The sequence below is a fragment of the Hemitrygon akajei genome, chromosome 18, assembly GCF_048418815.1.
Source record: "Hemitrygon akajei chromosome 18, sHemAka1.3, whole genome shotgun sequence".
NCBI lineage: Eukaryota > Metazoa > Chordata > Chondrichthyes > Myliobatiformes > Dasyatidae > Hemitrygon > Hemitrygon akajei.
The window spans coordinates 12,525,369-12,552,139 of NC_133141.1; the positions used below are offsets into that span (position 1 = coordinate 12,525,369).

General features: G+C 42.6%; 1 protein-coding gene across 4 annotated transcripts in view; it reads left to right on the forward strand.

Moving 5' to 3' along the window:
• Window positions 1-26,771, forward strand: part of LOC140741092 (bromodomain adjacent to zinc finger domain protein 2A-like) — a 142,475-nt gene that overhangs the window by 1,071 nt on the left and 114,633 nt on the right. Inside the window, exon 2 of one of the 4 annotated variants that reach the window (XM_073070821.1) lies at window positions 15,580-15,669. The exons of the other annotated variants lie outside the window; for them this stretch is intronic. The gene's annotated coding sequence lies outside the window, so the exon portion shown is untranslated. The remainder of the gene's footprint in view (window positions 1-15,579; window positions 15,670-26,771) is intronic. 4 annotated transcript variants of the gene reach the window in all.

The following is a 26,771-nucleotide window of genomic DNA, read 5'->3' on the forward strand; positions in this document are numbered from 1 at the left end:
CTCTGAACAGTAGCCAGGATTACGTCGGGAGATAGAAAGGCATGTAAGAAGGGCAGTGTTACAATAGTCATGGGAGATTTCAATATGCACGTGGATTGGGAAAATCATGTTGGTACTGTGGATCCCAAGAGAAGGAATTTGTCGAATGCCTCCAAGATGTCTTTTTAGAGCAGTTTGTGATTGCGCCCACTTGGGAATGGCAATTCCGGATTTGGTGTTGTGTAATGAACCAGATTTGATTAGCAAGCTGAAGGTAAAGGAACCCTTAGAAATCAATGATCAGAATATGATAGAACTCACCCTGCAATTTGAGAAAGAGAGAGAAGATAAGTCAGATGTATCAGTATTACAGTGCAGTAAAGGGAATAACAGAGGCACGAGAGAGGAGCTGGCCTAAGTTGATTGGAATGAGACACTAGCAGGGATGACGGCAGAGCAGCAATGGCTGGATTTTCTGGGAGCAATTTGGAAGGTGCAGGGTAGATAGATCCCAAAGAAGGAGTATTCTAAAGGGAAGATAATGTAACAGTGGCTGACAAGGAAAGTCAAAGCCAACATAAAAGCTAAAGAGAGGGCATATAGCAAAGCAAAAGTTAGTGGGAAGTTAGAGGATTGGGAAGCTTTTAAAAGCCAACAGAGGCAATTAAAAAAAGTCATAAAGAGGGAAAAGCTAGACGATGAAGGTAAGCAAGCAAATAATATTAGAGAGGATACCAAGAGCTTCTTCAGGTACTGTGCACAAAGAGGTGAGAGTCGATATCAGACCCCTGAAAAATGATGCTGGAGAGGTTGTAATGGGGGACAAGGAAATAGTGGACAAAATGAATAAGTATTTTGCATCAGTCTTCACTGTGGGAGACATTAGCAATATGTCAGAAGTTCGAGATTGTCAGGGAGCAGAAGTAAGTGCAGTTGCTATTACTAGGGAAAAGGTGCTTGGGAAACTGAAAGGTCTGAAGGTAGATAAGTCACCTTGACCAAGTGGACTACTCCCCAGGGTTCTGAATGAGGTAGCTGAAGAGATTGTGGAAGCATTAATATATTAACATAGAAACACAGAAAACCTACAGCACAATACAGGCCCTTCAGCCCACAAAGTTGTGCCGAACATGTCCCTACCTTAGAAATTACTAGGCTTACCTATAAGCTCCATGTACATATCCAAAGTCTCTTAAAAGACCCTATTGTATCTGCCTCCACCACCTTTGCCGGCAGCCCATTCCATGCACTGACCATTCTCTGAGTAAAAAACTTACCCCTGACATCTCTAGAAACTGCCCAGAATTTCTAGGCTTACCCATAGCCCTCTATTTTTCTAAGCTCCATGTACATATCCAAAAGTCTCTTAAAAGACCTTATCGTATCCACCTCCACCACCTTCGCTGGCAGCCCAATCCATGCACTGACCATTCTCTGATGGTGCAGAATAGATATATTTCAAAGATGAAGAAGTATTCTGAAGGGAGGATGAGACAACCGTGGCTGATAAGGGAAATCAAAGACAGAAAAGCAAAGGAGAGGACAAATAGCAAAAATTAATGAGAAGTTAGAATATTGGGAAGCTTTTAAAAACCACCAGAAAACAACTAAAAAGCCACAAGGAGAGAAAAGATGAAATTTGAAGGTAGGCTAGCCAATAATACCAAAAGTTGTTTCTGATATATAAAGAGTAGAAGAGAGGTGTAAGTGGATATCGGCCCACTGGAAAATGACACTAGAGAGGTAGTAATGGAGGGTAAAGAAATGGCAGACAAACTGAATAAGTATTTTGCATCAGTCTTCACTGTGGAAGGCACCAGTACAATACCAGAGATTCAAGAGCGCCAGGGGGCAGAAGTGAATGTAGATGCTTGGGAAGCTGAAAGGTTTGAAGGCAGACAAGTCACCCGGAGCATTTGGACTACATCCCAGGGTTCTGAAAGAGATAGCAGAAGAGATTGTGGAGGCATTAGTAATGACCTTTCAAGAATCACAAGGTTCTGGAATGGTTCCCAGGGTGCTGGAAAATTGTAAATATCACTCCACTCTTTAAGAAGAGAGGAAATTAAAGGACAGGAAACTATAGGCCAGTTAGCCTGACCTCAGTGGTTGTTAAGATGTTGGAGTCCGTTATTAAGGATGAAGTTTCGGGGTACTTTGCGGCACATGATAAAATAGGCCAAAGTCAGCATGGTTTCCTTAAGGGGAACGTTGCCTAATAAATCTGTTGGAATTCTTTGAGGAAATAACAAGCAAGATGTACAAAGGAAAATCGGTGGATGTTGTGTATTTGGATTTTCAGAAGGCCTTTGACAAGGTGCCGCACACGAGGCTGCTAAACAAGATAAGAGCCCATGGTATGACAGGATAGATACTATCATGGATAAAAGATTAGCTGTCTGGCAAAAAGCAAAGAGTGGGCATAAAGGGGACTTCTTCTGATTCGCTGCCAGTGACTAGTGTTCCACAAGAGTCCATTTTGGAACTGCTTTTCACATTATATGTCAATGATTTGGATGATGGAATTGATGGCTTTATGGTCAAGTTTGCAGACGATAGGAAGATAGGTGGAGAGGCTGGTAGTGTTGAGGAAGCAGTGAGGCTACAGAATGATTACGAAAATGGGCAAGGAAGTAGCAGATGGATTACAGTGGAGGGAAGTGTATTGGCATGTGTATGGTAGAAGGAATAAAGGTTTAGATTATTTTCTAAATGAGAGAAAATTCAGAAATCAGAGGTGCAGAGAGACTTGGGGAATCCTCGTGCAGGATTCCCTGAAGGTTAGCTTGAAGATTGAATTGGTGGTAAGGAAGACAAATGCAATGTGAGCGTTGATTTTGAGAGGACTAGAACATAAGAGCAAGGATGCAATGCTGAGGCTTATAAGGGATTGGTCAGACTGTACTTGGTCTATTTTGAACAGCTTTGGGGTCCTTATCTAAGAAACAAGTGCTTGCATTGGAGAGGTTCCACAGGAGATTTGTGAAAATTATTCTAGGAATGAAATGGTTAGCATTTGAGAAGTGTTTGATTGGGTTCTCATTTAAATCTATTGAATATTGAAATACCTAGATAGAGAGGGCAGGGGGAGAATGTTTCCTGTAGTGGGAGAGTCTAGGACCAGAGGGCACAGCCTCAGAATATAAGGATGTCAGTTTAGAGCAGAGATGAAAAGGAATTTCTTTAACTAGAGAGAGATGAATCTGTGGAATTCATTGCCACAGACGGCTGTGGAGGCCAGGTCATTGGGTGTATTTAAAGCAGAGGTCGATGGGTTCCTGATTTGTAAGGGTGCCAAAGGTTATGAGAAGACAAAAGAATGGAGCTGAAAAGGATAATAAATAAACCATGGTGAAATGGTAGAGCAAACTTGATGGGCTGAGTGGCTTAATACTGGTTTTAAGGTTTACTCTGCATTTCTTTTCATTAATGAACTGTGCAATAAAAGAGCTATAGAGTTGGTTTGAGGTAGTGAACCATATCATTGACCTTCTTTACAGTAGGTAACCTAGTCATCTAGTGCAAGATATTAACTAGTGTAAAGTTTTCAATGCTGGATCCTAGTAAATCATTGTCTGTGTTAATATTGTTAAACCTTGTCTTTCATTTGGGTCAGAATCATAAAAGGTCCATTGCTGTGAAATTCCCAGTGCACTTTCAGTTTCCTCAGATTGTCATTTATGAGCTTAAAGATGGAGATACAGCACAGAAAGAGGCCCTTCAGCCCACTGTCCATGCAGGCCATAGCCACCCAGATTTTACACTAACCCATTTTATTCTCCCCATATTCCCATTTACTGTCCGCAGATTCTACTACTCACATACACCCTCGGGCAATTAACCTACCAACCCGCATGTCTTTGGAAGGAAACCAGAGCACCTCAGGGAAACTCACACAGTCACAGGAAGAACATACAGACATTTTGTACTTTAGCCACTTCAGTATTCAAGTAAGATGAAAAATGTTGGCAATAGGTGACATAGGATTAGCTGTGTAAATTAATACCGTTCTGACTCAGACAATAAATGGATAAAATGTTTGAGAGAGGGTGAGGAAACATCTGTGGAGAGAAAAACAAGATTTATCATTTCAGGGTTCTGGTAGGTTGAATTAAAGAAAAAAAGATAGACTCTCTCAGCGAGTCAGACAGCATCTGTAGAAAGAAAAACCTAATTAATGAGTAAGGTGACCCTTCATCTGAAAAATTGACTCTGTTCCTCTCTCCACAGATTTTGCTGAGCATTTCCAACATTTCCTGTTTTTATTTTAAAACTATAATTATATACTTGTGAAGAACAGATGTCTACAGATCCTTCCCTACAGCCAAAGTGCTAGCAATAAAGGGAGATTTTTGTCTTTAACAGCTGCTCAGAGACAAGTGGTCACATGCTTTAAAACCAACAAATCTTCCACCTGAGAGCCCCAGTTGGGAACAGGAAGCAGCCATTCAGCCCCTCATTCCTGCTTTGCCATTCAATAAGTTCGTAGGTGATCTATTTTGGTACCATTTTCCTGCACTAACTGTGTATCCTTTGATTTCTGTAAAAATTAAAAATCTATCACTTTTTGTCCTGAATGTACTGGATGTCCGCAGGTATAGAATGCCAACCATCACCATCTCTGAGTGAACAACATTCTTAACTCTACCCTGAATGGCCAATCCCTTATTCTGACACTGTGACCCTGATTCTCAACATCACAGCCAGAGGGAAACTTCAGCCCTATGTTGATTCTGTCAAGACCCATTAAACTTTTTTGTGTTTCAATGAGGTCACTACATTGATGTACATAGTTTGGTGCCTTGTGATTTCTCCAGCGGATGCTCTCGGCTTCCATCATTCCAGCTAGAAGCCCTGTCAATAAGACATTTAGAGTCACAGAGTTATACTGCTTGGAAATGGGCCATTTGGCCCATTGAGTCAGTACTCAGCCACTCACTACACTAATTCCATTTTATTCTTCCCATATTCTAATTCTCCCCAAACTCTACTACTCAGTTACGCTAGGGACAGTATGCAGTGGCCAATTAAACTATCAGCGCACGCACCTTTGGGATGTGGGAAGAAACCAGAGCACCTGGGGGAGACCCACGCAGCACGGAGAATGCGCAAATTCCACCCGCAGACAAGACCTGAGGTCAGGATTGAACCTGGGTGTCTGGCATTATGAGGCAGTGGCTCTACTAGCTGCACCACCGTGCCACCAAAGGAAAGAGATCAATTTCCAGACAAAGTGAGTGGGTAGAGAGCAGCAATATGCTTATGGATTTAGGATCAGCCACGATCATGTTAATTGGAGAAGCGGCTTTGAAGGGCTGAAGACCTAGTCTTCCTCCTACTTTCTAAGTTTCTATGGCACTGACTTAGATTTGCAAATATTGTGAGCGTTGACTGCCTTTAGATAACTTATTAAAAAATGGCCACTTTCATGAGTGCAGAATGTGAGTGCCAGTAAAGGTACTTAAGGGGATATTAAAAGCAAGACTGGAGGCCTGGAGGTGGCTTGACCTGGGTTGGAGTCTTGTCTGTATGCCTTTTCAGGGTGTCTTTTATGGAAGCGTCTTGCAATCTTGATGGCTTCATGGCTTAGTTAGACAGTACAGTATTAATAATAAGACACATGGGGTGTCGCGGATCTGACGGGAACGGAATAAAATCTTACTTCAGGTATGTAACATTGTATTGATGCACTTCCTGTAGTTTCTGTTTCTTAGTAGGATTAGAATTCAAGGTTTCACCACTTTCAGACTCATAGAGTACATACTTATCATTCATTAATGGGGCTAAATTAAAATAGAAAATGAACACAAACGGGGAATGCCAATTGGATGTTGACGACAGCAGTGAGTTGACACGGTCGGTCAGGTCTCGTGCCTCAAGTTAGGGTGCCGCTTACTGTCCCCACCCCACAACAATCAAGATAATACAATATTTTGTAACATCTGCTATCAGCAAAACTATAGCTCATCCATTAAATAGCAGAGTATTTTGCCAGTTATGCCAAGATAGCAATGAAGAGTTGAATGCTTCACACTGAGCTGTGTTGGCTGTCAAAAGGCTGCTGCTTAAAATGTTTCTTTGATCTTTTTGATACTGTGGTTGAATTTTTGCTCAAAGTCAACAAGAGCTTGGGAAACAAGATTGAGATGTGGCATACCTACCCGATCTGTATGACAAACTGAACATTCTAAATATGAAACTGCAGGGTGAGGTGAGGCAAAAATTGCAGTTTCCACTTTTTATCAGAAAATTGGAAATATATAAGCAAAATATTGGGAGTAGAAAGTTCTCACAGTTTCCCTGCATGGAAAGTGTGGCACTCTCTATCACAGATGGTGATTTGTAAGAGTACTGCTTATATCTGCAGTCACTGAAGAAGGAGTTTCAGAATTGATTCAAGGATTTGAACAATCTGGATATTCCAGACTGGGTAATTAATCTATTTCTTTGCAAGGTGGAAGAATAGGAAGACACCTTGCAAGAAGAAATTATCAAAATTCAGAATGATGAAGAAGCAAACATGCTTTTCAAAAATGTCAGCTTTTGTGGTATGTGGCTACACTGTCATATGAGATTTCCTGGTCTTTGGCAAAGAGCAAAGCTGCTCTCCATTACATTTCCATCCTCCTACCTTGTTGAGAGAGGCTCAGTGCAGTGAACCACATACTTATTAAAAAAAACAGAAGCCACTTGAACATTGTTACGTGTGGCGACTTTAAGCGTTTTGCTGTCAACTTGAATCAGGTATTTCAACTCTTGCTAAAAACCATCTAGCTCAAGGATCACATTGATATCGAAGCTGCAGTACAGCGCACAGATACTGTGTAAACTAGATTTAAAGACAAATAAAAATTTAAAGCAGAATCATTTTTCTCATATTTCTCATGTGGTAGACATGTTTTTGCACTATCAGAAAGTATATTGTGTGTAAGAGGGGCGTTGGCAAATATGAAGGTGCTTTATGGTTTTGTTGGGCTTAAAAAGGTAGGGAAGCACTGATGTAGATTATATAAAGTGCATGAAGTAGGAAAGGCCCTAAATATTGTCAGATGCAATGTGCAGAACGTTATAGGGAAATGTTATTTAATAATAAGGGGACTTGCAGTTACTTAGTTGTAATTGCATTTTCCAATAATGAATCACAGTGGTCATTGTTATGCAAGTCAACACAGCAAGCTGTTTTGAACAACATTCTGCAAATGCCCGTAAAATGTCACCTTAGTTTTCATGTTAGAGGTCTTGAGAGATAAGGAGGTAAACATTTTACAAATTGAGCCCAGCTGTCACACAAGGAATTTTCCAGGTGATAGCTGTTTATTTTGTTTATGGTTCTCAACTTGTGTCCTTGCATCATGACCCCAACAGTAATGCTATTGTTGATACAGTGCCTATAAAATATATTCTCCCTTTTGGAAGTTTTCATGTTTTATTGTTTTACAACATTGAATCACAGTGGATTTAATTTGGCTTTTTTTGACACTGATCAACAGAAAAAGACTTTCATGTCAAAGTGAAAACAGATCTCTACAAAGTGATCTAAATTAATTACATCTATAAAACATAAAATAATTGATTGCATAAGTGTTCACCTCTTCTAGTCAGTCTTTAGTAGATGCACCTTTGGCAGCAATTACAGCCTCGAGTCTGTGTGGATAGGTCTCTATCAGTTTTGCACATCTGGACACTGCAATTTATCCCCATTCTTCTTTATAAAACTGCTCAAGCTCTGTCAGATTGCATGGGGATTATGAGTGAACAGCCCTTTTCAAGTCCAGCCACAAATTCTCAATTGGATTGAGGTCTGGACTCTGACTTGGCTACTTCAGGACAGTAACTTTGTTGTTTTAAACCATTCCTGTGTAGCTTTGGCTTTATGCTAGGGGTCATTGTCTTGCTGGAAAACAAATCTTCTCCCAATTCACAGTTCTCTTGCAGATTGCATCAGGTTTTCCTCCAGAATTTTCATTCACTTTACCCTCTACCTTAACAACCCTTCCAGTACTTACTGCAGTGAAGAGATGGTGTACTTTTGATGCTGTGCAGTGTTTGCCTTACACCAAACAAAGCGTAAAGTCTGATGGCCAAAAAGCTCAATTTTGATTTTAGCTGACTTCAGAATCTCCCACAAGCCTTCTGGCATATTCTAGCTGAGATTTAAAGTGAGTTTTTTTCCCCAACAGTGGCTTTCTCTTTGCCACTCTCCCATAAAGCTGTGACTGGTGAAGCACCCGGTCTCTCCCATCTCAGCCACTGAAGCTTGTAACTCCTCCAGAGTTGTCATAGGTCTCTTGGTGGCCTCCCTCACTAGTCCCAGTCACTCAGTTTTTGAGGACAGCCTACCCTGGGCAGATGTACAGCTGTACCATATTTTTTCATTTTGATGATTGATTTAACTGTACTCCAAAGACATTCATTGACTTGGAAAATTTCTTGTATCCATCTCCTGACTTGTGCTTTTCAATAACCTTTTTGCAGAGTTGTTTGGAGGGTTCTTTTGTTCTCATGGTGTAGTTTTTGCCAGGGAACTGACTCAACAGTTGACCTTCCGGATACAGGTGTATTTTTACTACAATCAATTGAAACACCTTGACTTCACATAGATCTCCACTTAACTAATCATGTGACTTCTGAAACCAGTTGACTGCATCAGTGATGATTTGGTGTGTCATATTAAAGGGGGGGGTGAATACTTATGCAATTAATTTAGATCACTTTGTAGAGATCTGCTTTCACTTTGATACAAGAGTCTTCTGTTGATCAGTGTAAAAAAAACCAAATTAAATCCACTTGATTCAATACTGTAAAACAATAAAACATGAAAACTTCCAAGGGGGGAATACTTTTTATAAATATATGTGCATGAAATCTGCATACTGGGAATAGAACATAGAACATTTCTAGTCTATCTGGCTCAAAATTGCAAATTCCCTCAAACTGCTACTAGGGCAGAAGAATTTTGAATTAAAAAATATGGCAACAGCCACTAGTTTAATTCCATGAAGCATGGCAATTTTGGAAACTGCTCTTGTCTTGATTGACCACGTGGTGTTGTTTGAGGGTTGCAACGTAAGGTTACTTGTAGATTGGTTACCGTGGCTTCCTCTGTTGACTGTTTAGTGTGTAAAATAGTGAAAATGACCAAAAAAGAAATTGCAAGTGGGGCCAAGATCCTGCTAATTATTATGGGGAGCAAATGACACCGAGCTGGTGCAGTGCTGTACATGGTGCAGTTCGTGCACATGCTGAATCCCTTTCCGGAATGATATGCCAAGTGGAGGTCTTGCAGCTACACACAGGAAGAAAGGGATAGTTGTTGCCTTTTTGCAAGCTTTGTAACACTCACTTTTGTACATCTCCCAACGGGGTTTTATGGAATAGTTTCAGCAAAGATTGGAGGCAGAAATCTTGGTCACTCCTGAAGTTGCAGTAAGGCAGCCATGATCTTATTGAATGGCAGAGCATGTTTTAGTGGTCAAGTCCTCATTTGTACGTTTGTATAACCAAGTACATTCTGTAAGAAATGGGGGCTGTGAATGACTTTGTTGCTTTATTCTCAAAGTGGAATTACCCTGGGGAAACTGGGCCAGAATTTGTTTAAAATGAATGCAGGAAATCTAAAATAATTGCTGAAAGCATCAATGGGGAGAGAAACAGAGTCAGTGTTTCAGGACTGAGATCCTTCATCAGAATAGCCCTAACGAAAGCTACTAACTCTTGCTCTCTTTCTCTACACCGTTCTTTTATTGCACGTTGCTCCCTTTTCCACTGATAGTGTGGACAACTTTCTGCTTTCTGACAACAGAAGGAGTTGTCCAAATTAACTTCAGCTCTAGACGTTTCTCTCCAGCCCTGTAAGACATTATTTTCTGTTTTCTGAGCAAATTCTTTTGAGGGTTAGGAATAAGACTTTTAAAGGATACTTGTATTGGTGTATATTTATGTCCTACCACTCTTGAGATATATCCGAGATATACTGGGCCTTCTACCCAGCCATTTCCTTGGATGTTGATATTTAATTGTAAAGTTTTATTTCTATAAAAGTGCAGAGAAAATTACAGCTTCTGCTTGCTTTGATGTTTTAGTGGAGCTTTCCTTGCATTCATAGTGTTGTCCAGATAACACGTGCGTAGCGTTATTAGATCTATAAATAGTTGTGCTAGTGCATCCTCTGTACAAGGCATCTTTGCTACTCCTGTGTTTGATTACACAGGTGTCAGCCCCTCAGTGTCTCATGGCTGCAAGACTGACGACTGCAGTCCTTCCCCATAAAGCTTTTGCATTGACTGCTGGAGCTTCAGTGCATCCTTTAGCGTGTACTCCTGCAGCTTGGAATGTGTTGGGTGGCAGCATTCCTTTACAGATATCTTGTTACAGATATCTAGGGTTATTCTGTTGTAACTCGTATCATGAGTTTGGAGTTACTTACTATGCCTAGAGAATGAAGAGACCGTGTGACACAGAATCCTTTTGAAGTAACAAATTATTTTGAAAACCATTAAGCTGGATGAGTCCCCAGGGCCTGATGGGATCTTATCCCAAGATACTGAGGGAAGCAAGAGAGGAGATTGCTGGGGCTTTGACAAAGATCTTTCTATACTCTTTAGCCACAGGCACGGTCATGGAGTCATAGAGAAGTTCAGCATAGACCAGGCCCTTTAACCCCTGTTGTCCATGTTGAAACCATTTAAACTGCCTACTCCCATCAACCTGTACCGGGACCATAACCCTCCATACCCCTACTATCCATGTACCCATCCAAACTTCTCTTAAACATTGAAATCGAGCTCACATACACCACTTGTGCTAGCAGCTCATTCCACACTCTCACCACCCTCTGAATAAAGAAGTTTTCCCTGATGGTCCTTGTAAACTTTTCACCCTTAACCCATGACCTTTGGTTTTAGTCCCACCCAAACTCAGTGGGGAAAAAGCTGCTTGCATTAGTCCTGTCTATACCTCTCATAATGTTGTGTATGTCAATTCTCTCAATCTTCTACGTTCTAAGAAATGCAGTCCTAACCTATTCAATATTCCCATATAACTCAGGTCCTGCAGTCCCAGCAACATTCCTGTAAATTTTCTCTGTACTCTTTCAATCTGGTTTACATCTTTCCTGTAGATAGGTGACTAAAACTGTACATAATACTCCCAACTAGGCCTCACCAATGTCTTGTACAACTTCAACATAACATCCCAATACTTTGATTTATGCCAAAAGTTTTCTTTACAACCCTATCTACCTGTGACACCACTTTCAATGAATTATAGACCTGTACTCCCAGATCCCTTTGTTCTACCACACTCCTCAGTGCCCAACCGTGCACTGTGTAAGACCTACCCTATTTGGTCCTACCAAAATACAACACATCGCACTTGTCTGCATTAAATTACGTTTGCCGTTTTTCCACCCATTTTTCCAGCTGATGCAGATCCCTGCCATGATGGCCTTCCTTGCTGTCCACTACACACACCCCAATCTTGGTGTTATCCACAAATTTGCTGATCCAGTTGACCACATGACCATCCAGATCATTGATATAAATGACAAACAACAAAGGACCCAGCATCGATCCCTGTGGCACACCACTAGTCACAGGCTTCCAGTCAGAGAGGCAACCATCTACTACCACTCTCTGGCTTCTCCCACAAAGCGAATGTCTAATCCAATTTACTACCTCAACTTGAATGCTGAGCAATTGAATCTTTTTGACCAACCTCCCATGCAGGACCTTGTCAAATGCCTTGCTAAAGTCCATTAGACAACATCCACTGCATTGCTTTCTTCCACTTTCCTGGTAATTTCCTTGATTAAACTCTATAAGATTGGTTAGACATGACCTACCATGCACAAAGCTATGCTGTCTATCTTTAATCAGTCCCTGTCTATCCAAATACTCATATATCTGTCCTTTAGAATACCTTCCAATAACTTTCCCACTACTGATGTTAGACTCACTGGTTTATAATTTCCTGGTTTTTGTTTAGAGCCTTTTTTTAAACAGCGGAACAACATTGGCTATCCTCCAATACCTCTCCTGTTGCTGAGGATTATTTAAATATCTCTGCTAGGGCCTTGGTAGTTTTTGCACTCGTCTCCGACAGGGTCAGAGGGAACAACTTATCAGGCCCTGGGGATTTATCCACCCTGATTTGTCTCAGGGTAGTGAACACCTCCTCCTCTGCAATCTGTACAGGGTCCATGAAGTTGGTGCTGCTTTGCTTCACTTCTATAGACTCTGTATCTTTCTCTTGAGTAAATACAGATGCAAAACATTATTTTTAAATCTCTATCATCTATTACCATTCTGATCTTCAAGAGGACCTTGCAGTCCTTTTGCTCTTGACATACCTGTAGAGTCTCTTTGGACTCTCCTTCACCTTGTCTGCTAAAGCAACCTCATGCCTTCTTTTAGCCTTCCTGATTTCTTTCTTCAGTGTTCTCATTGGGTCCTTCTGGCCCAATGAGCCATGTGCCGCCCAATTACGCACATGTGACCAATTAACCTATTCATCCCTTGGACTGTGGGAGGAAACCAGAGCACCCAGAGGAAAGCCACATAGTCATGGGGGAGAACGTACAAGCTATTGGGAATTGAACCCTGCTCACTGGGGCTGTCAAGCGATGCACTAACTGTTACGCTACCATGCCACCCCATTTAAGAGGCATGCGAGCAAGCATGGAATTAAAGGATAAAGATTGTGTGCAGGCAGAAGGGATCAGTTGGAAGTTGCATCATAATTGGTGCAGACATGGTGAGCCAAATAGCCTGTTGCTGTGCTGTATTTTTTTTTGTTCTATATTGCTGTAAGGCTTAGTGTCACAGTAGATGTGAAATACAGGTCCAATCTTCAAAGCTTTTTGTGATAGTGACTGTTTTGGTGCCAGAGGGCAAAAGACCCAGAGACACGAGAAACAGACCCAGCTATACTCTGTATTCCTAATGTGACGTAAATCGTACATCAAGAGCTCAGCACAATAGCGAAAAAAAACGACTGGAAGCTCGGAGACTGAGGTGGAAAGTAGATAGTTGATTGTTTCACAAAATCGTGTTCCCACTGCAGATCTCTCCCATCAGGAAAACAGACGCAGGCTCTCTGAGTTTCCATCCATTTGCTGGAAAACTGTATGCATCGTGTAGAGTAAAATTAGACAGGATGGGGAGGGCCCTTTAAAGATGAGCCTTAAGAGACCAGTTGTGGGATTATCCCAGTTACTCTCACCCTTCCACTGCCCAGTGTTCACAATTTCTACCAGCCTTGCAGTACCAGAACCAAAGGTCGCTTTGTTACGACTGAATCAAGCCAGTGTGGGACAGCATTAACCTCATTTACTCACTGTTGCACTGATGGGATGGGTCAGATTTTATACCCCGACTTAGCCTCCATTTAAGTCAGTCATGGCTATAAGCAGTCCTGATGTAAGATCTCATATCCACTATCCAGCATCTGCAATCTCTTGTATCTCCACTTATACTGTGGCGTGGGTTTATATCCAGCATTCTCCTTGGTCCTTGAGGTTTCATACCAAGAGAGTTGGATTACAATTACAATGGTAGTTGTGGGTCAGCAGGCTCTTTGGAGACACTGGCCTTACGTGACCACAGTGCACTAATGTGTGATGTTGGGAAGAGCATTCATAGATAACAAGACATGGATGCAAATTCAGGCCATTTGGTCCATCGAGTCTGCTTTACTATTCCATCATGGCCGATTTATTATCTCTCTCAACCCCGTTCTCCTTCCTTCTACCTTTGATGCCCTTAGTAATCAAGAACCTAGCAACCTCCCCTTTAAATATATTCAATGACTTTGCCTCCACAACTGAATGTGCATTGAATTCCGCAGATTTACCACCCTCTGGCTAAATAAATCCCTTATCCCTGTTCTAAAGAGACTGCCTTGTATTCTGAGGCTGCGCTTTCTGGTCCTAGACTCTCCCACATGCACTCTACTTTGGCCTTTCAACATTCAATAGAAGGGGGAGGGGTAGAAATTACCGGATGTTAGAGAAATTGATATTCGTACCATCAGGTTAGAGTCTCCCCGATGGAATATGAAGTATTACTCCAACCTGAGTGAGGCCTCATTGTGGTCCGTCTGATTCATTTGGCTGTATTTCCTCCCCCTCCACCCACAGCTATAACGATCAGCAAAAGTTTCAAAGTTCAAAGTAATTTTTTTTATCAGAGTGCATACATGTCACCATGTACAACTCAGATTCTTTTTCCTGAGGGCATACTCAGCAAATGTTTAGAGTAGTAGCTGGAAACAGGATCAATGAAAGAGCAAGAGCACGGAAGACAACAAAAAGTGCAAATGCAAATATAAAGAAATAGTAATAAGTTATGAGAGCATGAAATAACAAGACAGAGAGTCATTAAAGTGAGACCATTGGTTGTGGGAACATCTCAATAGATGAGTGGAGTTATCCCCTTTGGTTCAAGAGCCTGATTGTTGTGAGGTAGTAACTTCCTGAACCTGGTGGTGAGTCCTGAGACACTTGTGCCTTCTACTTCTGACCTGATGGCAGCAGCAGGAAAAGAGCACAGCCTGGGCCGTGAGGAACTTCGATGATGGATGCTGCTTTTCTATGACAGTGTTTCATGTCGATGTGCTCAATGGTTAGGCGGCCTTTACCTGTGATGTACTGGGCTGAATCCACTACCTTTTGTAGGATTTTCCACTCAGCAGCATTGGTGTTCCCATACCAGGCCATAATGCAGCCAGTCAGCACACTTTCCACCACACATCTAAAGAAGTTTGTCAAGGTTTTTGATGTCATGCCAAATCACCGCGGACTCCTGAGGAAGTAGAGGTGTTGTCGTGCTTTCTTAGCAATAATATTTATATGATGGGTCCAGGACAGGTCCTCTGAGATTGTGACATCCAGGAATTTAAAGCTACCGACCCTCTCCACCTCTGATCCCCCGATGAATACTGGCCCATGGACCTCTGATTCCCCTCTCCTGAAGTCTACAATCAGCTCCTTGGTCTTTGCTTCATTATTTTGGGTGGGTGCATCATCATCTTTTTACAAGTTTTATTAATGTAACCATGCTATGACTCTGACACCAAAAAGAGAGAATGAAAATACATTATTGTTCCAGAGCTATTGACAGCCAGTGAAATATTTTTGTGTTATAGTGTAGCAAATACAGCAGTCAACTTGGACACTGCAAGATTCATTAGATGTTAATACGGTTTTAGTGCTAGATAAACCAGATAAATATTGACCTTTGGCCACCACTCCTGGTCCTTCATAGATCTAGAGACAGGGCTTTGAACATTTCTCTTAAGAACATTTCTCTTAAGAGTTCACCCTCTGTTTCCTGCACTTGATTATGTGCTAAGGACTCCAGAGTAGTACTGCCCACTGGGTCAGCTGATGCAGAGTGAGAAGTCTGAATGAAAATCAAGAAAAAAAACTACGAACGTTGGAAGTTTGAAATAAGAACAGAGAATGCAGAAAGTGTTGGAAACACAAAGCAGGTCAGGCAGCACTTGTCAAATGAGAAAGAGTTAATGTTTCAGGTCCTTGACCCTTTGTTACTTCTGATGTAGGGTCTTTGATCTGAATGTTAACTATTTGTCTTTCCACAGATGCTGCCTGACCTCTGAAACATTTTATTCCTGGGATTCAAAACGAGGCATTTCATGTAAAGCATTTACACTATTGGTGTGTAAAGCAGGGTAAGTATGAGGTTTGATTAGATTTCTGTGATAGTAATGGACATTGCTGGCAGGGCCTTGACACCTAGCAGAGTGATTGACATTGCCAGCACATAGTAGGTGTTATTATTAAGCTCTACCATTCATTCAGTGAATTGACCAAGAAACCTCAGCGGACAGATACACTTCTGAAGGTTCAAATCCAAAATGTTTGATCTCCAGGGGTGGAGAAATGTTTGATCTCCAGGGGTGGAGAATGGGACCTGTCTGTGAAGTTATACACAGTTGGGTTGGGTTGGGGTGGGGAAGGAAGAGGGTAGAGGTGTAAAGGAGAAGGGAGGCCAAAATAAAAACAATTGAAATTTGGAACAAAAAAGGGGAAACTTCAGAAGAATAGAGAAAACTTGTGCTACAAAGGTTGATCATGTTAATGCCCATTTTTGTCTTATGTGAACATTATAAACTAAGTACACTGACATTTAAATGTTTTTGAGATAAATTTGGACGTTGGTCTTTTCTTTCAATGCAGAGAACCGAGCAGTGGTTTTCAGGGATTTTTTTTATTTTATAGCAAAGGATTTGATACTGTCAAGAGATAAATGCAATTGAATTTCATTTCCTCAACATGTATTTGGCAGGATGGTCTGACTCAGCCACTAGTCTGATACAAGAATAGACTTCCAGTTCAAATAGCTCTCAGGCCCTGATTACGTCAGCAACAGCTGGAGCACAAAATCTCTGGGTTGCACTTCAGTTTCCTGAGAGCCTGGAGTAGGTTAGTGAATTTATTGAGAGATGTCTGCCTTCATTCTATTTTCTGCACCCTGATCAAGGCATCAGGGAATCAAGGTCTTTATCAGATTATTTCCTTACCGTTAGTTTTGTCCCTTTTTCTGCAATTTCTCTCTGTGCCTTGCCAGCTGTGAGTCAGTGGTTGCACCATTATCCTTGAGACTGAAGGTTGTGGGTTCCAATCTTGTTCTGATTCTTGAGCCCAAAACTCAAAAGCCTGATACACTATTGCGGTTCTGATGGAATATTTGTTTGAGGATTTCAGACGAGATGCAAAACCAAGAACTTGTCTGCTTTTACAGGTTGAAGTAAAGCTTTTTGAATAATGGAGTTTTTTTCCCCAATGTCTTGTGCCAATAGCAATCCCCAATAACTATCACTGAAACAGATGATATTGATTAACACTTTACTGCCTGTGACAGCTTGTTGTGCATTGCTCGGCAGTGCCTCCTATCAGAACGTCTGTCTGAGGCCTCCGTCAGTCAGAGTTGACCATGGATGTCGTGTCCCAGCTGTCTAGATACGTAAGCCTGGACAGTACGATATGGAGAGCAAGCTGTTGCCCATGGAGCAAGCTCCCCCCTCTCCATGCAGCCGATGAGCCCAAAGGAACGGCAGAGACCGATACAGTCCGGCACCAGCTGCGTCGCAGAAGTTGCCAGTCAGCATCGAACTCAATGTAGGACTGCCTGAGGGACTCCAGCTCCGGATTTTTCCCTCTGGGCTTACTCCCAAAGCCTCCTCCATGAGTGATTATAAACGCAAGGCAGATAAGGTTTCCTTTCCCTGGGTGAGCTGCCAACCACGGCTGATGAGCCCCACCTGCCTGAAGTGACTGGTTTTAAGGTGCCAGTAACCCACCTTTGCCCCTTCGTCTGTCAGCAGAAATGGTTCTGCTGGGTTTTGTAGCTAAGCCACACGTGATGGCCAGGAGCTGGACTTGGTTGTCAGAGGCTGTTTGAGGCACACACCATTGGGGGCATTTAATAGGCAGTGGGAGTTGTCCCCATTACCATCCCCGGCTATAACAACCTTAAAGAACCATGTTTCAAAGGAAGGACTTCCATAAAACCTAGAAGGGATGTGAAAGAAATTGAAAGCTTTTGATATCTGTCAAAAGCTGTGACCCAATGGGCATTGCCTCTTATCAGGGCTTTTCACCAAGGGTTCTGATTGGTCTTGTATACCTCAGCAAAGTGACCATATTTTCATCCACGATCTTGGACAGGTAGTATCTGCTCGCTTACATGCAAATCTAAACCGCACTGCAATCTGGAAGGGTCATGACTAAATTATGGTCATGATTGGTTATTAAATTTGTCTCGTGGGAGGGAAGAAAACCAGTCTTGCTCCACACCCCAGATTGCCCCTCATTACCACTCCCCAGTAGAACATAGAACATGGAAATCTACAGCACATTACAGGACCTTCGGCCCACAATGTTGTGCCAACCATGTAACCTACTCTAGAAACTGCCCAGAATTTCCCTAGCGCATAGCCCTCTATTTTTCTAAGCTCCACGTACCTATCTAAGAGTCTCTAAAAAGACCCTATTGTATCCACCTCCACCACCACCGCCGGCAGTGCATTCCATGCACCCACCACTCTCTGTGAGAAAACTTGCCTCTGACATCCCCCTTGTACCTACTTCCAAGCACCTTAAAACTATGCCCCCTCATGTTAGCCGTTTCAGCCCTGGGAAAAAGCCTCTGACTATCCACACAATCAATGCCTCTCATCATCCTATACACCCCCATTAGGTCATCTCTCATCCTCTGTCGCTCCAAGGAGAAAAGTCCAAGTTCACTCAGCCTATTCTCATAAGCCCTCCAATCCAGGCAACATCCTTGTAAATCTCCTCTGCACCCTTTCTATGGCTTCCACATCCATCCTGTAGTGAGGCGACCAGAATTGAGCATAGTACTCCAAGTGGGGTCTGACCAGGGTCCGATATAGCTGTAACATTACCCCTCGACTCTTAAACTCAATCCCACTGTTGATGAAGGCCAATGCACCGTATGCCTTCTTGACAACACTGTCAACCTGCGCAGCAGCTTTGAGTGTCCTTTGGACGCAGACCCCCAAGATCTTTCAGATCCTCCACATTGCCAGGAGTCGGACCATTAATATTATATTCTGTCTTCACTACTGGGTGCTGTTTTGCTCCAGGGTTAGAATTCCCCTGGCTGTTGTCCATGGAGGTTCTTCGTCTCTTGATAATGCTTACCCAGTGGGATCCATTTCCCATGCCAAAGTGCCAGGAGTCTTCAGAGTTTGGAGCAACAGTGCGGTCTAGGTTGGTGAGGGATGTGTGGAGTTGCGGGGAGAAGGACGGGAGGGTGAGGGTAGGACTATAGTGTAAACTCTTAAAAGGAGAAATTGTCAGGTCAATGAGGTCAGAAGAATGTTATCGTTAGCTGTAGGGGAGGAGTGCATCATGAACTGGTGTCACTACATAGATGGCAGCTCACCGCCACCTTTGCAAGGGCAGTAAATGTTGGCCTTGCCAATGCCAGAAGGACAAAACAAAAAGGTGATTTAGCATGTCCTAAGGTTGCTATAGGCACCATACAGCTACAAAAGGCCCTTAATATGTCCTGATACAGGGTTTCAACAGTTCCTTTCCTCTCCTAGATACTATTCAACCTGCCGAGTTCCCCCAGCAGATTGTTTGTTGCAAAAGTCTCTTTCTCTGCTTTTAATTAGGGTGACATAAATTTTCTTAGAGTTATAAATATAGTGTTCCAAGAAGTGCTGTAAAGAGGCAGATCTATGCAAAAAGAACTTAGTTTTCCTTTTTAGCACTTGGGAGGTGGTGTCGGGGTTCAGTTGCACAGCAGCCAGAGTTCTGAATCATTGATCCAGAGATGCATCCCACCATGACAGCTTGGGAGTTTTAAGTCCAAATTATTAAATACATCTGGAATTTGAAAAAAAAAGCCAGACTCAATAATAACTATGAAACCACTGGATTGTTGTAAAACTCATCTGGTTCACTGATGTTACTCAGCAGTCCTTTCTCATTCTGGTCTCGTTGTGACTCCAGACCCACTGAAGAGGTTGACTTTTAACTGCCTCCTCAGTTCAGGGGCAGTTAGGATGGTTAATGCTGTGACATCGACATTCAGTGAATTCCCAGAAATTTACAGTCAGTAACTACTTTGAAGTGTACTCATTTCTGTAATGCAGGAAACACAGTTGCAGTTTGTGCAACTGCAAACAAACGTCAACATGAGAATGACCAGATCACTGGGCTTGAGCGGTAAGCGTTGGTCTCAGGACAAAAGTCAGGCCTGTTATGTTCAGAAGCCTGGGGGCCTGGTCTGGAGAATCTCACAATGGTTACAACGTGGCAGGAGGCCAATACAAATGTGGAGTCCATACCAGCTCTATGCGAGAGCAATACGGTTAATCCCACTCCCCTGTGCTCTCTCCAGGCCTCTGCAAATTCTTTCCTTTCAGCTCAGCTCTCTTTAGAATGCTACAGTTGAATCTACCTCCACTACTGCATCTGTGTAATGTAGTGTTGTGCATCTTGGTCCAGAGGAATGTTGGCTCACTTGGTGGTATACATGTGTACAATTGAATGACAATAGACTCGAACTTGAACTTGGCAGTGCATTCCAAACATCAAATTACTTGCTCCTTTTTTGTGTAAATCCTTGTGATATTTAGTCCTTTTGCCAATGAGAAGTTTCTCTCTGACCGCTCTTTCTCTACCCTTCACAATTTTAAATCCTTTTGTCAAAAACTCTGTTCCACTGAGAACCGTCATTAGTTTATAGATGTACCTGAAGTTCCTCATCCTTGGAATCACTTCTGTACCCTTTCATTATTCCTTTATTCCTTCAGTGCACTGCCCAAACTGGACACTATAGAAGTCAGAACCTCTCTTCAAATTGATTTGCTTGCAATGGATTTTAACCTCTTCCTGACTAAAATCAGTACAATAGAATTCTTTGACTTCTGGGTTGTGTTCAGATTGGCTGTAGGATTAATGGGAGGGTCCAAAAAGAACTTGCACTGCTGCCATGCCTTCGATGTAGTAAAACTTTCACGGGACTTTGCAGAATAATAATGATGTGTGAATATGATATTTATAGTTTACTGAACAACTTTTGTGATCTATAATTCTATTTCATAAATGGCAAGTCGTGTCAACAGATTTGTCTTTTTTTTTGCTGTATTAAGGAGAATTACCTTCTTCACAAGGCTGTGCCCTCTCTTGGACCCAATGTGAGGTTACTATGCCAGGCACTCAACATTGCTTCTGTTAGGACTGGTTTAATTCTGTGTATTTAGTGGCTCTGATTGATGTTTGGATGCTTGGTGGAGAGCTCATCTTGCAATGTTGCATGGGTTTACTGCATTATAGTGGATGCATGTGACAAGATGTCAGACCAGGGGCGTTGGCAGTGCATGTGAAGCTGGTACCTTGTCTGCTGTATTGCTCTGGGACGATGGCATGAATCCATGTGTTCTGAAGAACGAGGGGTGATCTTATTCAAACACATAATATCCTAAAGTTTGACAGGGTGGACACTGGGATGTTTTCACTGGTGAAAGTCTTGAACAAGGGCACACAGTTACATAAGGGCCAGGTCATTTAAAATTGAGGTGTACAGAATTATTTTCTCTCAGGGTGGTTTATCTCTGAAATTCTCTGGCCCTGTGGCTGTTGCAGAGCTGTGTAATGATTTTCCAGCCTTCTTTTTGTTTCCTGTGAATTCATTTGAGTACATTTTTAAAATTGTTCACCATATTAGTAATGCAAACAAGCGGCAGATAAGTGGCCTTGGTATTAAAAATCAACCACCTGATTGACAGGTGCCATTATTGGGAACCTGAGTCCAGGAAAGAGTTCATCACAGTTGTAGACTTTTGAGTTGGCACAGTTCCATGGATAATATAAATTACTGGTTGCATCTTTTTGGAGAGGTGATCAATTGCCACTGAGATGTTGGAGGCAGTGAACTGTAACTTTATGTAACTGTAACATTTCCCGATGTGGCCATTTATACATTGGGGAGACCCGCCGCAGACTGGGAGACCATTTCGCCGAACACCAGCGCTCAGTCCTCCAGCAGTGGCGGGATCTCCCTGTGGCCACACACTTCAATTCCACAGACCACTCCCACTCCGACATGTCTGTCCATGGCCTCCTCTACCGTCAAGATGAGGCCACACGCAGGTCGATGGAGCAATACCTTATCTCCCGCCTAGGTAGCCTCCTACCTGCCGGCATGAACATTCAACTCACTGACCTCCGTTGATACCCCTGCCCCCCACCCTTACCCCCATCCCTATCTATTATTTTAGTCTGGTTCTCTTTCTCTCTCTTTTTCCCCCCTCACTATAATCTCTTCCCCCAGCCCTACCTTTCTTTCTCTTTTATTTCCCGTAATTCTCCACCTTCCCCCTAGCCCATTTCCCTCCAGCCTATCACTTCCCAGCTCTCTACTTTATCCCTCCCCCCACTTCTTATCCCCCCTCGACCATCCCATGTTACTTCACTCCTGATGAAGGGTTTCGGCCCAAAACGTCGTTATTACCTCCTCCCATAGATGCTGTCTGGTCTGCTGAGTTCTGCCAGCATTTTGTGTTTTTATTTATTTCCAGCATCTGCAGATTCACTTGTGTGTCCTTTGTAACTTTAAGAAGTAGGTTTTTATTTCCCTATAAAATGGTGCCATTCTTACACAGTCATACCGCATAGAAACAGGCCCTTCAGTCCTTCTATACTCATCCTTTTAACCAGTATTTGGTCTTCTAACCCTCAGTGATTCAGTGTTAATTCACTTGCTGGTGAAGACTCGGCCTGATTTTTTTTGCTCTCAGTTGAGGCCTAAGTACCATCATCTGTGAACTCAAACTTGATGCTGTGCCAGTTACTGCATTGGGAGAAATGAGATGACGTGCTTTTTATATGAATTTGATTGAAAAGTTCAATACTATGCAGGTGTGATTCAGTGAAACAGGCAAAATTGGTGTTTTGTTCTGTTTGTGTGACATTGTATAGCTTTTACCTTCTGTCTGGAACTGTCCGCAATAGGTTTCGAGATCAGATGCTTTATATCAAGTGAATGTATGTTTTTTGTGTTTTTCAGATTACTAGACCATTAGTGAGTAGCTTGTATATGAAATTGTGTTTCATGCTGATGCAATACTGTTTACAGTACAGAATTAGACTGTGGCCCAGCTGTCCTTGCTCATTTATCTTCAAAGCTTCAGTCTACTCTTCTTGCTGCCTCTGAAAATCAAACTCCTTACCCACCCTGGACATTCTCTGTCTCCCCCCCACCCCCGGCCTCCTTCTTGCTGGTATTGCTTGTAACTTGTAGGAACAGAACAGTTCTGTGATGGGGAAGTGAAGTTGAGAGAAGATATCCCCTCTGGTTCAAGACCCTGATGGTTGAGGGGAATAACTGTTCCTGAACCTGGTGGAGTGAGTCCTGAGGCTCCTGTACCTCCTTCCTGATGGCAGCAGTGAGAAGAGAGCATGTCCTGGGTGGTGGGGGTCCCTGATGATGGATGCTGCTTTCCTGTGACAGCACTCCGTGTAGATGTGCTCAGTGGTGGGGAGAGCTTTACCAGTGATGGATTGTGCCATATCCACTACTTTTTTCAGGATTATCCGTTCAAGGGCATTGGTGTTTCCACACCAGGACATGATGCAGTCAGTCAATATACTCTCCACCACACATCTATAGAAGTTGTGGGCCAAAGTGCTTGTCCCTGTGCTACGTTCTGTTGATTCTACAAACATTTGTACAACACATTTCTCCCTCTTAAAACTTGCTGGGTTGCCTCTGAAACCTATTGGGCACTCAGTGGCCTGTTCTCATAAATTATATGACAGTGATGCCAATTCATAAAAGTAGTTCTCCTTAATCTGGCAGGAGTGGGCCACCTGGCCCATCGAACTTGCTCTGCCATTCGATAAGATCATGGCTGATCTGGCCATGGACTCATCTCCACCTACCTGCCTTTTCCCCATAACCCTTAATTCCCCTACTATGCAAAAATCTATCCAACCTTGTCTTAAATATATTTACTGAGGTAGCCTCCACTGCTTCATTGGGCAGAGAATTCCACAGATTCACCACCCTCTGGGAAAAGCAGTTCCTCCTCATCTCCGTCTAAATCTACTTGAGGCTATATCCACAATGATTCTACACCTGCTGATCCTATGCCACCTCTTTCCAGTGATTTGACTTCATATTTTACCAACAGAGCAACCTGTACCCTCGGCCTTTCTGCCTGTCCTTTCGATACAATGCGTCTCCTTGGACATTAAGCTCCCAGCTATAATCTTATTTCGGCCATGATTCAGTGATGCCTACAACATCATTCGTGCCAATCCTTAACTGTGCTGCAAGTTCATTGTCCTTACTCTGTATGCTGCGCACATTCAAATGCTGTATATCTCCTCCAGTCCTATATTCACCCTTTACGATTTGTTTGTCGATATAAAAGCCAAAGAGAGGGCATATAATAGAGCAAAAATCAGTGGGAAGTTAGAGGATTGGGAAGCTTTTTTAAAAAAAACAACAGAAGGCAACTAAAAGTCATTTAGAAGGTAAAGATGGAATAAGAAAGTAATGTCGGGGCTGTGCCTGAATTAGATGGGAGCATCATTGTCCAAGTGACTTGTGTCGTGCATTGGACCCCAGTAGAGTTTCTAGGGACAGCATTAGAGGTATTGTGTACTCTGGACAGTGCCACTCCTGCTGTAGCTGAACTAGTGTTTTGGCTGAACGAGAATGCTGTGAGCTGCTGGTAATGGACCAAAGCAAGGAGTCGACACTGAAGTAGAGGAAGGAGGAAGATTGGGAGGGGAGGCCATTGTGGACAATTTGTGTAATTAACCCAATCCAAGGGAGTGCCCGTCAGGAGGAAGGGGAAATCCTGAAAGCTGTGTCAGTGTCGTGCATCTAACACTCCAGATAGACTAAAGGTGGAGTCTGAGAACTGGCAGGAGAGGTTGGGGGGGGGGAGAGAGAGAGAGAGAGAGAAGGGAAAGATCCAAATAGTTAAGCATGTGAGTACTTGAGCTGAGGAACACTGACATTGAAATAGTGAGGGGGAGGTTGCTTTTCTCATCTAAGCCCAAAAATTCCCACCCTGACACAAGATCACAGTAGACAAGATTTCCAACCAAAGCTGTAATGTTAATATGAACAGGGTGTCTTTAAAGAGTCGACCCTTTCTGATTTGTTAAAGAACCTGTTTCCAACTCCTACGGATTTCATGATACGCGTTTGATTTAAATTGCTTCTCTTGCTGTGTATGGCTCTTGGCAAAAATCCAGTAGTACCAGCCATAGTGAGAGTGAGAGCTTCCGAGTGATTCCTCGCTGCGCTCCATTCATTCACAAGTTCAGCCGGAGATTAGCATGACATCATAGCACTTCGGAATTGGATCAGCTTCTGGCAGGAGTCACTGAATTGTTAAAGGAGTGCGACCCGAGTGTTTGATGAGTACATGCACCACCTGGTGCTGTGTGAACCTTGGGGAATGGGAAGCTTCCAAGTTCACTGACTGCTCAGTGCAGTTGTCTGTTCTCTGTTCAGAGCCATGTTGAATTACACTGTGTGGCTGGAGAAAAGGAAATGGAAGGAGAGGGGAGGAATCTTGAGTGCTGATTCCTATCTCCTCAGCTGCTGCAAAAAAGTCCACAGACACTTGCAATCTGGGTGTCTAACATGAAGGATGGCCACCCTGCAAGGCTGTGGTGCTCTAGCGAGTGTCTAAACCTTCACAAGAGGAAGGAGGGTGGAGGCAGGGAGTTGGGGTAAACGCTTTCAAACATGCGACATTTGTAGTTTCTAGTTCTGAACCTATGAGGCATTTCAATTTGGAAACTTAGAGATACTTGGCCTGTATCTGTAGGTCCTCTGTAGCTTGTTGTGATGTTGTCTCTTTCGTTATTGACTGCTTGGAGATGTGTTGGACTGTTAGTCATCAAGGGCCTGTCTTCAGCGAGTGGGTGAGGTCACCATAGTCAAACTGATACATAATCACTCTGACATATTGGCTCTGTACTTTGTGGTTGCTTTATAATTTAAAGAGATTTTGCTGTTTTAGGAATTCCAGGAGGATAGTTGTTGAGAATATCCAGGCATGGGCCAGAGAGTGAGAGAGCTGTGTTACAAGTTTGGAATCCAGCTGTAATCATCTCGATCTTCCTAATCAGTGTAGTTCAGTCTGTGCCAAGCCATCAAAACATACTCTGAATTTAATGTTGGAGAAAATGCTCAGTGACTTTCAAAATGAAAATTTTGGAGGACAGATCTCTTATTCTTTACAGAGTGCTTTACCGTATGGCCACATCCCTTGAATCCAGCAGCCTAAGCATTAGAACCTCTGTTTTCATGTTGGCTCCCAGTCTGGTTTTTAAAACTTTGATCCTTCTTTTGAAATCCCTTCATGGTCACTATACTTCCAACCGCTGGAAATTCCTCACACTCTGACATTCCCTCATTCACCTACAGCTGAGATGTCTTGAACTTTTCCAGCTCTGACCTCTTAGATCATTCCCATTTGTTGTTCCTTGCCACTGGCTACCTGAGGGCTGAGCGCTGGAATCTCCTTACTGAATGTCTTTGCCTTTCTGCAGTACAATGATTGAGTTGTCCAAAGTCCGTTGGTTCAAAGGCATGAGTTCAAATCCCATTGCAGTAACTGGGGAATTTCAAATAAATCTGGAATTTTAAAAAAATCTGGTGTTAGTAATGGTAACCATGAAACGACTAGATTGTTCTTTAAAAAAACCCATGTACCTCTCTAATATTCTTCAGTGGAGGAAATCTGTTTTTCTAAGGTACAGGAGCCTCAGGACTCACACCACCAGGTTCAGGAACGGTTATACCCCTCAACCATCAGGCTCTTGAACCAGAGGGGATAACTTCACTCAACTTCACTCTCCCCATCACTGAACTGTCTCACAACCTATGGACTCACTTTCAAGGACTCTTCATCTCATGTTCTTGATATTTATTGCTTATTTATTTATCATTATTACTTTTTTCCCTTTCTTTTTGTATTTGTACAGTTTGTTTTCTTTTGCACACTGTTTGTCTGCCCTGTTGGTGTGGTCCTTCATTGATTCTTTCCTGGTTATTGGACTTACTGAGTATGCCCACAAGAAAATAATTCTCAGGGTTGTATACGGTCACATATATGCACTTTGATAATAAATTTACTTTGAACATTTTGATCTTGTCTATGTGTGACTTCAGACCACGCCATTCTTTTTGATTCTTGTGTGCCTGTTGTGTTTGGCACAGTTAGGGATGGGCAGTAAATACTGGGTAGCCCAGTGGCACTCA